The sequence below is a fragment of the Xyrauchen texanus genome, chromosome 1 (assembly GCF_025860055.1).
Source record: "Xyrauchen texanus isolate HMW12.3.18 chromosome 1, RBS_HiC_50CHRs, whole genome shotgun sequence".
Classification (NCBI taxonomy): Eukaryota; Metazoa; Chordata; class Actinopteri; order Cypriniformes; family Catostomidae; genus Xyrauchen; species Xyrauchen texanus.
Window position 1 is genome coordinate 49505817 of NC_068276.1, and position 18434 is coordinate 49524250.

At 37.5% G+C, this 18434-nt stretch overlaps 1 pseudogene; it reads right to left on the reverse strand.

The window, feature by feature from the left end:
- Positions 1-10329, reverse strand: part of LOC127645536 (TBC1 domain family member 19-like) — a 30290-nt pseudogene extending 19961 nt beyond the window's left edge.
- Between the last annotated feature and the right edge of the window lie 8105 nt (positions 10330-18434).

Sequence of the window (18434 nt, forward strand, 5' to 3'; positions counted from 1 at the left end):
ACAGTGCAGCGCCGACCAGTACTCAGTAGTGCAAAAAGATGACAGTTTCTAAAAATGTAAACATAACATACTATGAGATAGTGTTCTATGCACATAGCAGTTATTGAGGTAGCAGACAGTTATAAAGTGACAGTAATTAAAGTGCAACTCAGGACACGTGTGTGTGTGTGTGTGTGTGTGTGTGTGTGTGTCAAACCAGTCTCTGAGTATTGAGGAGTCTGATGGCTTGGGGGAAGAAGCTGTTACACAGTCTGGCAGTGAGGGCCCGAATGCTTCGGTACCTCTTGCCAGATTGCAGGAGGGTAAAGAGTTTGTGTGAGGGGTGTGTGGGGTCCAGTATTCAGATAATAAAGCCTTTGCGTTAGCACAATGGAGGAAAGTGGAAGAGCTGTGAATATTCTAAACACTGCATGGATGAAGTGCTGCTTGCACGATATTGATAATATAGTGGACATACAATACCAGCTCTGCAAGAAACAGCAGGTTTAATAAACAACCTCAGAATTTTAACTGTTATCTGTTATCCACTCACTGGGCTTAAAGGAATCGTTCACCCAAAAATAAACATTCTCTCTTCTTTAATTCACCATCATGCCATCCCAGATGTGTATGACTTTATTTCATCTGCTGAACTCAAATTAAGATTTTTAGAAGAAAATCTCAGCTCTTTTGGTCCATATGATGCAAGTGAATGGGTGCCGACATTTTTAAGCTCCTAAAATCACACAAATCAGCATAAAAGTAATACATAAGACTCCAGTGGTTAAATCTATATCATCAGAAGCGATATGATAGGTGTGGGTGAGAAACGGATCACTTTTACATTCTTCTTTTTGTGCTTTTGGTGATACACATTCTTTATGCATACTGCCCCCTACTGGGCAAGGAGTAGAATTTCTAGCAAAAAAGGACATAAATATTGATCTGTTTATCACCCGCACCTATCATATCACTTCTGAAGTTATGTATTAAAACACTGGAGTCGTGTGGATTAATTTATGATAGCTTTATGTGCTTTTTGGAGTTTCAAAATGTTGGCACCCATTCACTTTCATTGAAAGGAACTACTATAAAGAATTGAAATATTCTTCTAAAAATCATAATTTGTGTTCTGAAGAAAGAAAGTCATACACATATTGGATGGCATGAGGGTGAGTAAATGATGAGAGAATTTTCATTTTTGGGTGAACTATCCCTTTAAATCACCAAGCATGCCACAGTGATTGATATTGATAAACAGCAGTTTAAAAGGTTGCCTTTCTTCTGGCTTCATTTGGTAATAGAAATTTTGGAACAAAAGTGACAACGTACAGATGGCTCAAAAATGGTAATAAATAAAGTAATGGAGTATGTAAACTTGTTTTAGTTAATAATTACTTAAATTTCAGTTTATTCCCCACACAACACTCTTCTTTGATGATGCTTTTTTGAAGCTTGACGGAAAATCACAATCCATTTATTGCATAGAAAAGAGCAGCCAGACATTCTCCTAAACACTTCTTTTGTGACATATGGGTTTTTAAATGATTTTATTAAAATATTACAAGGTTATAATTTTTTTGTGAAATGTTCCTGGCAGTACTATAAATTTATATCATGCCAACCTTGCAAGAAAAATAGAACAAGAACAAAAGAGAAAGAAAGATATAAAAGAATGGAATAAAGGAGGTAGGGGTCAGAGAAAGTATAAAAGAAAGTATTAAATAAAGAAAGTGTGTAAGAAAGAAAGCATGCAAAAACTTACATTCATTCTTCTGTTAAAACGCATGTGTTATTTGTACAGTAAAGTTGTTTAAATTGTCATATTTACGGTCGTTTAAGGGTTTTAGGGCATGTTGACATTACATTGTCATGACAATTTAGTTGTGGTAACAGGCTATAACTTTACACCGAAAAGGTTAAGTGATTTTATCACACTAAAATCATGCTAACACATATTCCTTATGTCTTGTTTCTATACAAGAGGGGGGGGTGGCAAGTCAAAATACATTTGTGAAAGAAAGAGTGAGATAATTTCCCAACTAAAGTGCGAAATAATGAAAGTGCAAATGAAAGCACTAAAGAAAAAGTGCAAAAGTGCGAAAGAAAATGAAGAAAAAAAAAGAGCGAAAGAAAGAGCAAGATATAACGGAATAAAGAATGAAAGAAAGAGAAAAAGAAAGAAAGAGCAAAATTAATTGTGAAAGGAAGAGCTACAGAAAGAAAGAGCAAGGAAAGAGCGAAAGAAAATGTGAAAGTGCGAAAGAAAGAGCAAAGTGTGAAAGAACAAAATAAAAAGAGTGAAAGAAAGAAAAAAATAAAATGTGCAAAAGAAAGAAAAAGCAAGAGCGAAAGACACGAAAAGCAAAAGAAAAAAGAGCGAAAGAAAAAGAGTGAAATAAAGAGCAAAAGAAAGAAAAAGCAAGATCAAAAGAAAGAAAAACTGTGAAAAAGTGCAAAAGAGGGAAAGAAAGAAAGAAAAAGTGCGAAAGACAGTGAGAAATAAAACATTTTGTAAAGCGAAAGTGCAAAAGAAAGAGTGAAAGAGCAAAAGAAAGAATGAACGAAAGAGCAAAAGACAGAGTGAAAGAGCAAAAGAAAGTGAGTGAAAGAGCAAAAGAGAATGAACGAAAGTGCAAAAGAAAGAGTGAAAGAGCAAAAGAAAGTGAGTGAAAGAGCAAAAGAAAGAATGAACGAAAGAGCGAAAGAAAGAGAGTGGAGCGAAAGAAAGTGTGAAAGTGCGAAAGAAAGTGAGTGAAAGAGCAAAAGAAAGAATGAACGAAAGAGCAAAAGAAAGAAAGAGAGTGAAGCGAAAGAAAAGAAAGAGCAAAAGAAAGTGATAAAGAAAGAAAAAGTGTGAAAGACAATAAGAAAAAAAGTGTGAAAGAAAGAGCAAAAGTGCAAAAGAAAGAGAGTGAAGGAGCGAAAGAAAGAGAGCAAAAGAAAAGAAAGAAAGAGCGAAAGTCAGTCCAAAAGAAAGAAAGAGAGCAAGAGAAAAGAATAAAAAGTACAAAAGTGCAAAAGAAAGTGCAAGAGTGAAAGAAAGAGCAAGAGAAAGAGAGTGAAAGAGCAAAAAAAGAGTGAAAGAAAGAAAGAAAGAAAGAAAGAAAGAAAGAAAGAAAGAAAGAAAGAAAGAAAGAGGCAGGCAGCTATGTGGGGTGTTAGCATTAGTTATAGGGATGCAATCCAAGGGTCTGGACATGCTCTGGTTTCACAGGAAGGGCTGTTTATGCCAGTGTCCTGCAGAAAGCGGTAAATGTTATCATACACACAGCAAACTGATAGCATTGTTATGGAGCTGTTATACTGCTCAGGATTTCTGTGAACGAGCCAAACCTCTGTGTGTAAACAATCTGCAATTCATGCGCACACACACACACAGAAACAGGCGTTGCCTTCAATACACATCAGTCAGGGTGTAAATCTGTATACAGACTGTGAGTGTGTGCATCACCTGGTTCATCGGTTCCCATCTCATTCCATTTATTTGTCAGCTCTTTCTGCTCTGGGGCCGGTCTCTGAGAAACATGGGACAACAAATAAAATCTTTTACCTTTCTGGCCAGTGGGATTCCCAACTCTGTACACAAACTCTTCAAGGTCCTCTTCTCCCAGCTTGCCTACAACACACATACAATAATTATACTGTATAAGACTGAAGAAAGAGAAAATGTATAAAAAGAGAAAAAGCATGAGGAAACTAGATTTGCATTTCCTGAAAGTAGTACAGAGCTTGCAAGGCACCAAAGGAATAGTGTTCATTTTTAGCTTTTAGGATTTGTGCTTGTCGCAATACTTAGTATGTGTCAACACACTATGCAACGCCATCTTTGCAGTGTAAAGGCAGCTGTGGCAGGGCGGAGGGCGGGGCCGGGTCGTGATCCTACACACCCGGTCCTGTATTAGGCTAATTAAGCCTCCGTGAGGGATAAAGGCCACAGCAGCTAAAGATGATTGCATAAAAGAGCAGCGGTCCGAAACCCCAGGATTCAATTTGGACGGTGAAGTGAAGGAAATTCGGAATCAATTGATGAACGTGTTGGCAATGCTGACGAAGGTCTTTGCTGACTTGGAGGATCTTGCTGTAATACATCAATCGATCACTGCCATGGAGACGAAATTCACCGAGATTGTTACAAGAGTGTGTACAAGAGTGTGATTATCTGGAGTCATTGGAGAAGGAATTAGCTGCCAACCTGACCAAGACTAGCGACCAAGGCAGATCTGGAGTGCATCTGGGAAAAGTTGGAAGACATGCAGAATCGTAACTGGTAAAACAACATCTGAATTGTTAGAATTCCTGAAGACGAAGAAGGCAGAGATATGGTGAAATTCGTAAACGGGCTCTTCCAGAGTCTGCTCGAATATAACAGGCCATAAGCTGGAAATCAAGCAAACTCACAGAGTTTCCGGATCAGAGATCAGTGGAGGGAGACAGGCCTCAATCAGTTCTGGCCAGTTTACTGAGATAATCTGATAAAGCTCTCGTGTTATACAAGGCGAGGAGTAAAGGAAGGCTTTCTTGGATGAACCACAGTGTTTTCATGTTCCCAGACTTTGCGAATTCGACAAGAGAAACGTGATCGATTCAAGGAATGCAAGAACCTCTTACATAAACGGAAGGTCGCACTGATGATCCTGGCCAAATTGAGAATCCTTACATGCTAAGCATGGCCACAAATTATTTACATGTCTGCAACAAGCATAGTCCTTCATAAAGTCAATGGAGTGAATAAATCATTGTGTGATACTCACGTTGCAGCCGAGTGGGCCTGACTCACTGAACATTCACTTAACTGTCCCAAGAACTGAGCGCCTTTTTGTTTCTTTTTGTGCTGGGTCTGCCTAGCGGCTGGAGTTTGTTTTGTGGAATAACACTTCTTCGGGACATTGTAGTGGATGAATCTGCACGTTCTTTGTGCTTATGCCTGCTATCAGTTGGAGTTTTTTTTGTGGAATATTTCATGTAGGATTGCTTAGGTCATTGTTGCACTCATGTAACAGCCGAATGAGCCGGCTCACTGAACATTTGTTAGACTGCCTGAGGAAAAACAAAGGCTTTTTTTGTGTGTATGCTGGTTCCACTAGCGGCTGGAGCTTGTTTTGTGGAGGAATACACTTTCAGTACAGTTATGTGGATAAATCTACACGCTCTTTGTGCTTATGCCTCATTGTCTGGAGTTTGATTTATAGATTATTTTATGTTTTGTAATTCTGTCTCACAAAATTTGTATAGAAGCACCAGACTTGAGCAATCTGATGGCTAAATTGTAACAGGGCTCTTGTAGGCATACATGTACTGCTTGAGATTAGAGGGATGGACGCCAGTTGGGACTGTCGTGCACTGGGTTAATGCGCACATTTTTCTTTTTTCAGTTTTTTCACTTAGATCTTCCGCATCCCGTCCAGTGGCCAGACATGGAGGTTCCAGAGGTATGGGTGCAGATGCCAGAGGGTGCCCCGTCCCTGAGAATGAAGGTCCTTCCTCAGGGGAATTCGCCAGGGAGGGGCTGTCACGAGGAGCACAAGATCCGAGAACCAAGTCCGAGTGGGCCAGTAGGGGGATGACTTGTTTCACGTCCTCACTGACCCTGCACAGCACCCGTGCAAGAAGGCTCACTGTAGTATGGCTTTATGGCAGTTTTGGAGCAGTGGCTTCTTCCTTGCGGAGCAGCCTTTCAGGTTATTTCAATATAGGACTCATTTTAATGTGGATATAGATACTTGTCTACCTGTTTCCTCTAGCATCCCCCTCAAGGTCTTTTGCTGTTGTTCTTGGATTAATTTGCACTTTTCGCACCAAACTACGTACATCTCTAGGAGACAGAATGCGTCTCCTTCCTGAGTGGTATGATTGCTGCATGGTCCCATGGTGTTTATACTTGCATACTATTGTTTGTGCAGATTAACGTGTTACCTTCAGGTGTTTGGAAATTGCTCCCAAAGATAAGGTCTTGGCTGATTTATTTTTATTTTCCCATGATTTCAAACAAAGTGGAAATGAGTTTGAAGTTAGGCCTTAAAATACATCCGCAGGACACCTCTAATTCAGTAAACCTCCTATCAGAAGCTAATTAGCTAATTGCCTAATGGCTTGACATAATTTTCTGGAATTTTCCAAGCTGCTTAAAGGCACAGTTAACTTAGGGGGCTTTCACACTAGCACTTTTGGTGCGCACCCCGGTTCGAATGACGTCAGAGTTCGGTTCGTTTGGATGATGTGAACGCTGTCTTCCGAACTCGGGTGCACTTAAAAAGGTGGTCTGGGGTACGGTTTATGTGAACTCCAGTACGGTTCGCTGCTGATATGAACGCAATCGAACCAACCCGCGGAAGTGAACCGCTATTGATGACGTATAATGTGGTCGTCAGTCTCAAACGCGTCACTTTCAAAATGAGCGCAGTGCGTGCGTGCGTGCGTGTGTGTATACACTTACCTTGACGAAAAGCAGGATTGACGCACACTCACACGCACTGCAAGCAGAGAGATGATTTCTGCTTGCCTTCGCAAAAATTGTCTTCGGCGGACAGCCCGCTGTCTTTTGAACGATTTCAGTATTTTTGCGGCAGACAGACGCAAGTGTTTTTCTGTATCTTGATGTTGAAAACAAAACCGAAGGTTAAAAAAAAGAAGAACAAATGTGAACCGAGCAAGTCTATTCATTGAATTTTGACGCCTTTTCATTTCGCGGTTATCAAGCAACACGATTACGCACCATCTGCAGCTTGATGACGCAAGCGTACCGCGGTTCGGATACAAATATATAATGTGAACACAGTCCATCGGGGGCAGGGGGGAGGGGGGAGCAATCGAACTCGGGTCCGGAACAGGCAATCGAACCAAGTGTGAAAGCCCCCTTACTGTATGTAAACTTCTGACCCACTGGAAATGTGATATAGTCAATTAAAAGTGAAACAATCTGTCTGTAAACAATTGTTCGAAAAATATATCGTGTCATGCACAAAGTTGATGTCCTAAACGACATGCCAAAACTATATTTTGCTAATATGAAATCTGTGGAGAGGTTAAAAAATGTGTCATAATGACCTCAACCTGAGTGTATGTAAACTTCTGACTTCAACTGTGTGTGTGTATATATTACAGTTTAAATTATATTATATTATATTATATTATATTATATTATATTATATTATATTATATTAGGATGTAGTAAAATATTTCTGTACTAATTTCTTCACTTTCAAACATTATTTTAATGCTCTTTGATTAAACCCAAAAACCCTTATTTCTCAGGAAGCAAAACCTTAGGAATTATGTTTCATAATTTATCACTCCAAAGAAATAGAGTAAGCATGCTTCTCCTCTGTGTCACTGCGTGTCATTAATACTGGGTGTACAAACCTGCTATGATCTGGAATATTTGACATTACACAATCGTTTAAAGAGATGTAGGAATGCTTTGCATTCACTATCAAGGTTGGCTGGATCATTTACATTTTTACAGGAGTTTGGTGCCGGTGCGTGCATCAGAGCACTTGTGAAGCACTTCACGCACTCTTCTTGAAAGCTCTGGTTGATATCCGCGGTGTGACTCAGTGACGCCCGGAGTTCAACTGAATGGCACAAAAACGCATTGTTGATGGCATTTATCTTTTGGCTTAGAATTCTCTTATTTGGGCATTCAAATTTGAAGTCCACAATAGTCGCTGTTATCTCAAATAATCAGAAAATTATTTAATAGTTGCGACAGGTCTAAAGGTAAGTCACCAAGGGAGATTTTTAAATCTTAGATTGCTTAGAAGTATAAAGCTTACTTTAAAAAAACAAAACAGCATAGATCAGGATGAAATCATTTACAAAAAAGTCGGAACGGACCCAGTACGTTAAACGATTTGGGCTGAATTAAATTAAACTGCAGTGTAAGTGTAAGTGTAATAGTTAGGGGTTTAGAACAAATTGAATTATTCTAGCTTAACAAATGTAAAAACCCAAGCAACGGTCAAAACAAGTTATTACTTAAACAGTTTATTTGGGTGAAGACAAGAAAGTAACTACTGTCGGTTGATCCACTTTCAACCTAAACATTTGTATTCAAACTATATATACTGTAGATCTTAGTCAGGGTAGATGCCATAAATAGCAACTGTAAAGGAGGCTGTGCGGGATAGATCAATGTGTTCTATCGGTTTTAACGCCAAGGTATTAAACAGTACAATCCATTAAACAGACTATAAATGTTTCCCTCACAGCCTCCATGAAACATTCAACGTTGGGAAAGTTACTCAAAAGAAAGCAATCCACTACACATGTCCAATTACTTCTCTAAAATTGAAGTAAGATTACTTTACTGATTACTTCTTTGAAAAAGTAACCACATTACTAATCATTTTACTTTTACATTACTTTCTAAAAGCTTTTAACAGAAAAGTTTTAGTTTTTCTACTCAACAATTTCAAAAATAATGTCTATATTTCCTCCTTGTTCATCATCTCTGTCCCTTCAGCAGTCACAGAAACACAATCAGACTTACATATTAACAATATTTAATTTAAATGTATCCTACATAAATAATATTAAAAATAACCCAAATTAATGTACTTCAAAGTAATAAACGTAACCGTACACTGGGAAAAGAAAAAAAAACTGTAGTTGAGTAAATTTAACAGTCCATATTTTCAAGTAAAGACTAAACACAATTCTTGATGGCTTTCATTAGAAGTTCACAAGTAAAGTTTATTTTGCAATACTCTATTTGCGAAGTTAAGTAACATTGACTTATTTATCTGTGAAATGTACTCAAACTATAGCAAATTAATACGAGAAGGTTTTCTACTTCACAATGCGTCATGATGTATGAATTCTAAAGACAACAAACTATCCTAAATAATACATACTTATAAGCAAGAGCACTCATTTTTACATGTTTGAATTGAGTACAAATGTAGAATTTACTTAATATTTTCAAGTTCATACTTTAACTTATTCAATATTAAAAGTACTTAATCATTCCTGCTATATTTAGTGTGTATGCAATGCAACGTGTATACAATGCAATGTGTTACACTACTTTTTTTAAAGTACTAATGTAACTGTAACTAATTATTTTGTAATCAGATTACACCCTGGAAACATTAAATATGCCATCTACCCTTTTTAAGGTCTCTAAAGGCTTCTGCCGCTCTCAACTTGAGACATACACCAGACCTTCACTTAAATGTCTACACAAAAAGACATTTAGCAGGGACAGCTGTACCATAAAACCATCCTCTGACTTCATCCATGCCAGATACTTCATATCAACTTCATCTATTTAGTAATTATCAAACTTTATGACACTAGTCCTTTCAGAACCTCTTTTCAGTCACATGACCCAACTTTAGGATAAACACATCACCTCAAAGATGACAGAGAACCTGTATCCACAAAACAAAGGATGATGCTGTCTATTTTCAAATCAAGTCAAGTCAAGTCAAGTGGTTTGACTTGAACATATGACAAGGGTCATATGTTCAAAAGTTATACATTTAGTTTCATTGTTTTTTTTCTCTGTGACAATGTCCAGCTCATACAGATTTATGGCCTTTCTTCTGTAAAATGATTTGTCTTAAAGGACATACTCCTGGAAGTATTTGGGCCTGGATCATTGTAGCTTAATGAATGAATTCTGTCTCTTGTCATTTTTACATTTTGCCAAAAGAGTTCCTGCCATAAAACTGTATAAACAAACCACAGGAAGGAACAATCTGGACACTTTAAATGCATGTGTGAAAGCGGGCATATTCATCTTGTCTAATCTCATGTCTTGTTTTTTTTATTGCTGATTGTCTCAGTTTGTTCCTGTAGGAACAATATGAAAATGACAGGAATTATGACATATATTTTCTATAAGAAAATGCAAGAAAATTAATGATGAGCAACAAAAAGAATAACACGATGTACATAAAATGGAATGATAGACGTTCCACTTACATGTGCAATTCCCTGTAAACTGCATTTTGAAATTTTCTCTCCCAACCTAAAAGAATAAACAAATTAATTCACCAGTAACACACACAGCAATGCATCTCTAGAGACATATGACAGTAATTCAGTGTTTTCACCTAACGACTTTAACAATCTCCTCACATTTTTTTTGAGGGATTCTAGTTTAATCTCCGTGCAATCTCTGTGCAAATATTCCTACAAAGAAAAGAAAATGTCTGCAATGAAAAAGTAGAGAAAACGCAACCTGGTGATATATATAGGCCTATATATACTACTGACCGTGTGTTGCACATTCTGCAGCATCTGTTAGCTGTAGCCACTTACCTTGGCCTGTTTCTCCAGCTGAGAGTGTAAATGAGTCCCTTTGAGCCACTGTACTATGTGAGCGTCTGTTCTCTTGTCCATCACTGTCACACTTGAATGTCCATTAATAGCAGTGATGTAGTCATGTGATCATCTGTTAGCGCAGCATCAGAAAGGTTTCCAGGCAAATGTCAACAAACCCTTCAGGAAACATGATCCTGACCACATGGTTCCGAGAGTCCAAGCTTTATTTAGCCTTTATGGAAGCGTTTGAAAATAACGAGTGCTACAAAATTTTATTGGCAAATAAACTGCATTAGCATGTTCGTATTTGGTGCCAGACTTTACATAGCCTAAAAATATTTATTTTTATAGGTCAGCACCACAAAACCTACAAGAATACTGTATATACCAGTCATATTTCACCCCAAAATCAAAAGAGAAATTAGAAATTGTAATTATTATTTATATATATATATATATATATATATATATATATATATATATATATATATATATATATATATGTATATAATATGTACTAAGTTCTGAGAGACATTCCATGAGCACTGATGGTCTGACACCATCAGCACTCCTACGCTTCACTGTGTGTATCCCTCCGCTTGTGTTCATGCCATTCTAAATGATAGTGTATAAGCAGTGCAGATGTGTTAAGACCTACTGTTAGTATTTTTTTTTTTTTTTTACATTATATATGTTAGCCAGCAGGTGGTGACAAAAAAAAAAAAAACATTTTTATGCATAATATGAACCAGTTAGTTGACGTGAAATCAGCATCAGCAAGTGTTTACATACAGCGCACTTGTATTACTACTATATTACTAAAGCTAGGAAATAGCTTTAAATGGTTTTAAATGAACAACTTCAGTATTACTGCTCATCACAGCTGAGAGACACAACAGACTGATTAATTACACAAATTGAAGGTGCTTACCTCTTATCAGACTTTCCACATTGGAGTGGACACACTGTTTACAATAGTGCAAAACATAGCAGTTTCTATAGTGAAAGATTCTTGTGCACCGGCTACCATGGAATAGGGAGAAATACCCCCACTTGGACAGCTAATTTTCCACAGAGAAAGCTGATCTTCAGACAGCTGACAGCATCTCTGCTTGGGGGATTTTTTTTGCACTGATGTTTTTCTACTGACATTTGATGTACTAATTTTCCTTCTTGCTATTGTCTTTGGAATCGTTTACAGAGAAGAGAAGCAATTTCGAAGTGTTGCATGTTGATTTGACGATACTTTCATTCAAGTCTTTCTGCAAATTTGCTGAAATGTATCTGGTTACCATGGCAATGACGTTATATGCTTGGTGCGCACTCTTTGTCGTCCTGTCAGTCAGCACAAGTAGAAAAGCACAAATAAAATCAATGAGCTGAAAGAAGCCAATACATCTCTTCACGCAGTACGTGAATGTGTAAGCGAGTATTTTTCTGTTGCTGTGAATGTTCATTTCCCCATGAGCACAGAAGTAAATCAGACAATGTCACATTTAGACACTTTTTACATAGAACAAGCACTTGTATTTTCAGATGTGGGGGTTGTATTTTGAATTTTTGGTTACAATGTTGTGAATTTTTGTTAAGTCATTTCATAATAACACATGCAATATGACATCATATGGATAAAATAGGCTACATGGAATTTGTACATTATAAAAAGGTAAATGTGGTTAAATCATGAAAAATGAAATCTAAAATAAAATATACATTTTCACAAACTATAGCCTATACAGTTAAGTGCAGAAGTTTGCACACCCCTTTCAGAATGTATACAAATAGGGGGCAGTGGTGGCTCAGCGGTTGAGGCTCAGGGTTACTGACCAGAAGGTCGGGGTTCAAGCCCCAGCACCAACAAGATGCCACTGTTGGGCCCTTGAGCAAGGCCCTTAACCCTATCTGCTCCAGGGGCGCCGTATCATGGCTGACCCTGCACTCTGACCCCAGCTTAGCTGGGATATGTGAAAACAAATACATTTCACTGTATATATGCAAAAAAACTGTGTGTATAATGTGTGACCAAAATAAAGGATTCTAAAAAAAAAAAAAATAGCCTATAAGAGATTATATTTTTATGTAGTACTGCCCATCAAAAGCTACATAACACATAATGTACTCTTATTTAAACAAATCATCCTGTTAAAAATGTTGCACCCCTTGGTTTTTCTTATGTTGCCTTCTTGAGTATGAATAAATGTTTGCACCTTTTGTAATAGTTGTGTATTAGTCCCTCAATTGTCAAAATCTGTACCTCATATATAGTCACTGTTGGAAAGAACTCAAATCTGCAGAATATGCTGAGAAACCAAATAATTTTACAGTAGTTGGGACATCTACTGGACATCTTCACTGCTCAGGACAAAGCAAGGATTCATGAACAATTATTAAGTGTGTAAATTCAGTTAATATTTTGTCATGTATAATATATGTGAGGATGTGTTATGTCAAATAGCTTCTTCTACTAATAAAAACAAAATGCAATTTTTATGATCCCTCATTTAAACACACACACGCACACCCACGCACGCACGCACGCACACACACACACACACACACACACACAAAAATTGATTCCTTTATTTTTTTTAGTTGGTCAAAAAGTCTTAAATTTAGCTTCCTAAAACATGCAGAAACCCTGTACAGGTGCTGGTCATATAATTAGAATATCATCAAAAAGTTGATTTATTTCAGTAATTCCATTCAAAAAGTGAAACTTGGATATTATATTCATTCATTACACACAGACTGATATATTTCAAATGTTTATTTCATTTAATTGTGATGATTAAAACTGACAACTAATGAAAATCCCAAATTCAGTATCTCCGAAAATTAGAATATTACTTAAGACCAATACAAAAAAAGGATTTTTAGAAATGTTGGCCTACTGAAAAGTATGAACATGAAAAGTATGAGCATGTACAGCACTCAATACTTAGTTGGGGCTCCTTTTGCCTGAATTACTGCAGCAATGCGGCGTGGCATGGAGTCAATCAGTCTGTGGCACTGCTCGGGTGTTACGAGAGCCCAGGTTGCTCTGATAGTGGCCTTCAACTCTTCTGCATTGTTGGGTCTGACGTATCGCATCTTCCTCTTCACAATACCCCATAGATTTTCTATAGGGTTAAGGTCAGGCGAGTTTGCTGGCCAATTAAGAACAGGGATACCATGGTCCTTAAACCAGGTACTGGTAGTTTTGGCACTGTGTGCAGGTGCCAAGTCCTGTTGGAAAATGAAATCTGCATCTCTATAAAGTTGGTCAGCAGCAGGAAGCATGAAGTGCTCTAAAACTTCCTGGTAGACGGCTGCGTTGACCTTGGACCTCAGAAAACACAGTGGACCAACACCAGCAGATGACATGGCACCCCAAACCATCACTGACTGTGGAAACTTTACACTGGACTTCAAGCAATGTGGATTCTGTGCCTCTCCTCTCTTCCTCCAGACTCTGGGACCTTGATTTCCAAAGGAAATGCAAAATTTACTTTCATCAGAGAACATAACTTTGGACCACTCAGCAGCAGTCCAGTCCTTTTTGTCTTTAGCCCAGGTGAGACGCTTCTGACTCTGTGACTTGTTCAAGAGTGGCTTGACACAAGGAATGCGACAGCTGAAACCCATGTCTTGCATACGTCTGTGCGTGATGGTTCTTGAAGCACTGACTCCAGCTGCAGTCCACTCTTTGTGAATCTCCCCCACATTTTTGAATGGGTTTTGTTTCACAATCCTCTCCAGGGTGTGGTTATCCCTATTGCTTGTACACTTTTTTCTACCACATCTTTTCCTTCCCTTCGCCTCTCTATTAATGTGCTTGGACACAGAGCTCTGTGAACAGCCAGCCTCTTTAGCAATGACCTTTTGTGTCTTGCCCTCCTTGTGCAAGGTGTCAATGGGCGTCTTTTGGACAGCTGTCAAGTCAGCAGTCTTCCCCATGATTGTGTAGCCTACAGAACTAGACTGAGAGACCGTTTAAAGGCCTTTGCAGGTGTTTTGAGTTAATTAGCTGATTAGAGTGTGGCACCCGGTGTCTTCAATATTGAACCTTTTCACAATATTCTAATTATCTGAGATACTGATTTTGGGGTTTTTCATTAGTTGTCAGTTATAATCATCAATTAAAAGGAATGAACACTTGAAATATATCAGTCTGTGTGGAATGAATGTATACATTATTCAAGTTTCACTTTTTGAATGGAATTACAGAAATAAATCAACTTATTGATGATATTCTAATTATATGACCAGCACCTGTATATATATATATAGGGTTGGGAGTAACAGAATACAAAATATAAGTAACTGTATTCCACTACAGTAACAATTTAAATTATTGTTAATTAGAATACAAAAAGCATTTTGATTACTGAAGAGATTACTTTGCATTTTATTGTCATTTGTTTCATTTAATATTAAATATTTTCAGATGGAAAACATACATATAAATGATGTGATCCTAAGTGCATTTGAACAGCGGTGAAACAATTTCTCATGATGTGTTACATTCATACGAGCAGACAGAGGAGTAAGTTTGAAGTAAATTTGGAGCAGAAGAAATAGAAATAAACCTTGTGTAAATTGTCAGCTTTACGCTAAGCTAAAATGCTATTTTTAGCAATTTTACATGCACGTTACCAGGCACAATCATATTCTTTTATCAAGAAAATTCACATTGGATCATAATTTCTTTTTTCTATGATTACGCCCATTTCCATAATCAGGGCAATAATTAAGAATTTCCAATCAACTGGAGATGTTAAGAATCTATATGGTCTCCACGTTTGGTGAGGAGGATGGTTCGAGTGGCCATACATTCTCCAACGATCACAGCTTGAGAATTGGAGAAATTAGTTGGGTCTTGGGGTTTCTGAAACTACAGTCAGACGTCACCTACGTCACAACATGTTGTTTTGGAGGGTTTCAAGAAAAAAGCCCCTGCTCTCATCCAACAACAAACTCAAATGTCTTCAGTTTGTCAGACACTACTGGAACATCAAATGGGACCGATTTCTATGGCCATATAAAACAAAAAAAATAAAGAGATTTTTGGCAGAAAACACCAGAGATGGGTTTGGCGCACATAGAGAGATAGCCATATGGAAAAGTACGTCATGCCCATGGTTGCATATGATGGCGGATCTTTAACATTGTGGAGCTGTTTTTTATGCCAAAGGTCCTAGATCCCCCCAAAGGACTCTATCAAACACCAAAAGATATAAAACCAAAACCTGACTGGCTCTGCCATGGGCCCTGGTTGGATCTTCCAGCAGGAAAATGATCCAAAACACACATCAAAATCAACACAAAAATAGTTCACTGACCACAAAGTCAATGCTCTGCCATGGCCATCCCAGTCCCCTGAACTGAACCCCATAGAAAACCTGTGGGTTGAAATGAACAGGAGAGTCCACCAGCATGAACCTTGGAATTTGAAGGATCTGGAGAACCCTGGATGGAGGAATAGTCTCAGATCCCTTGTAATGTGTTCTTCAACTTCTTTATGCATTAGGAGAAGACTCAGAGCTGTTATATTGGCAAAGGAAGGTTGAATGAAAATTCAAAAGGATAAACAATAAAGACATGTTTTTCACAGCCTTCTTTGCTCATTTACCAAGGGTGCCAATATTTTTGGCCACAACTGTATAATGTCAACCCTGTTATAATATTTTGTTTTGTTTAGGCCTACTAAAGAATCGATAACTGAAAAGTGGATATTGGTATAAATATTAACATTAAATTCTTTAGCACCTTGTAGAATAAGCATAACTAGTAATGTATAACTGAACATGAAAAGTGTCAACCTGGTTACATTTCTGAATTCATAATTATATCCCAACATATTTAAAGAAAGTGCATGGAATAATTTGTAAATTCTACTCATCCTGTGCTATATTGTAAGCACTACAAATACACATTACTTGATGTTTTACCTTGTGAATTGAATTGTTTTAGTTTTTGTTTGTGAAGATATGCACTCATATAAAATCAGATGATTGCAGCATGTTGCACCAAAAAAGTTGGGTCAGTCGAGAGTAACGCCACCATTTCTTCTAATAACACATTTTAAGTGTCTGGGCATTGAAGACACAAGTTTATTTAGAAGCAGAATTACCCCCCATTAATCCAGTATACAGGTCTTCAGCTGTGTAATTGTACAGGGCCTTGGTTGCCGCATTTTGCGCTTCATAATGTGCCACACATTTTCAATTGGAGACAGGTCTGGACTGCAGGCAGGTCAATCTAGCACCTGCGATCTCTGTTTACACAGCCACACACTTGTAATCTGGGCAGTATGTGGTTTGGCGTTGTCCTACTCGAAAACCACTTCTGAATGCGCATGATCTCGGATCCCTCAGACGTCTTAAAACCATAATTCTTCTGTAATGGATGTCTTGACATGGGCTCGGGAATACTTTGGGAAACCTTCGTCATTCAACACCATTTGCCCCTATATCCACAGATGCAAGTTCAGGCTTTTTCATCCAAAGCAGAAGCCATACGTCAACACTGTCAAGAAGCGCTGCTGACTTCTCTGGGCTAGGTCTCATCTGAGATGGAATGTAGAACAGTGGAATCCTGTATGTGGCACATTTCAAATAGATTTTTGGAAAAAAAAATTCTCCAGGCCAAAACAATCAAGCCGTTATCAGCATCGGGTCCAGTAGCCTGTGTCTGTCATGGTATGGGTGTGTGTCAGTGCCCATGGCATGGATAACTTGCACAACTTGCTTTAACTTAAACTGTCACCAGCTGAACCAGCTTAGCATGGTCTTGGTTGTGACCCTTTCATTGTCTATGTAAAAAGTTTAGTAATCCTTCATATTTTGCTTAGATTTGAACAGGTTAAACAAGAACATAATTACATGAACAAGAGCAGATTCTGTTTCTCTCTGCAGGATTGCTGACAATATTTATCATACACAAATCTGTCTGAACGTACTGTAGTAATCAGAATCAGTTTAAGCAGGAATTTAAGCTTTCTGCCAGTGGAGATTTATTCTTAGTTACAATAACAAAACGTGTGTGGTCTTTATCACATACCAATTGAAGCCTACTATGTTTTACTGACAAGGCTTTTTAGGGTAGCTGAGAGTGATCATCATATTCAGCTTCATCTTTTATTTATTTATAAGCATTATTGTCAAAGTAAAAACAAGTGAACACTTGCCAAAATATTAATACACATTATAGATGCTGCACGACTACTGATTTATACCAGAATGGGACAAACCAGGCTGGCTACAGGGGTTGTCTTCCACATATTTCTAGTTCATAATTGCATACTGTCACAAAAATGTAACATCTGAGTTCTTGCCCTCTTCACACATGAAAACCTGTCATGGTCAAAACAATAATGTAGTAGTAATTGTAAAGAAAGAAATGTAAGAATATCAATTAATAGAGTTAAAGCTAAACTAATTGATGGAAAGAATGTGAATAGGTTGTCACATTTTTATTTTTTTTTAATATGTATTTAATTATTTTTGATTGCAGAACAATACACATGGCAGGGGTTACAAAAAAGACAGCAATTTAAATACACATTTTTCAATTATATTCAGCTCTTTAGTGGCACCACTTGCTTGCGGTGTAGATGTGTTAGATTAATGAAGGCTAAGCTCTCATTTCTCTTTGGAGAGATTCACACAGAATGTCATTAATGGACCAAAATATATTTTTTAAATATACAGATATGACCCTCTTGCTTATTATTTCTATCAGCTTTTACACAGTATTTAGAGCATTCTTGCATTGTGGTGTACAACAACACTATGGAATTATTCAAGAAGTTATGGTTTTTTATGCTTAGTTACAAGTTACACAAATGCTTATAAGCATTTTATGATCGTGCTACGTGTGCAGGTCAAATATATGTTAGTCCCCTCTCGCCAAACCAAAACCAGAAAGCATATGTCAGGGTGTTTTGAATGTGTGAATGCTTTACTCAGTGAAGTGGTCATTAAACAGCCCTAACATAGACCTAACATACATTAAAAGTATCTCTCTCTCAGAATTAACCTATGCCAAGTCAAGTCATTTTTATTTGTATAGTGCTTTTCACAACACTCATGCATTAACAGAAAATGAGACTGTAATATCTATGAAGTCTTAGAGTAATTATTGTGTAGTTTGATTAAATATGATTGTAAATTGTGTATACAAAATAAATAATTCAATAATAA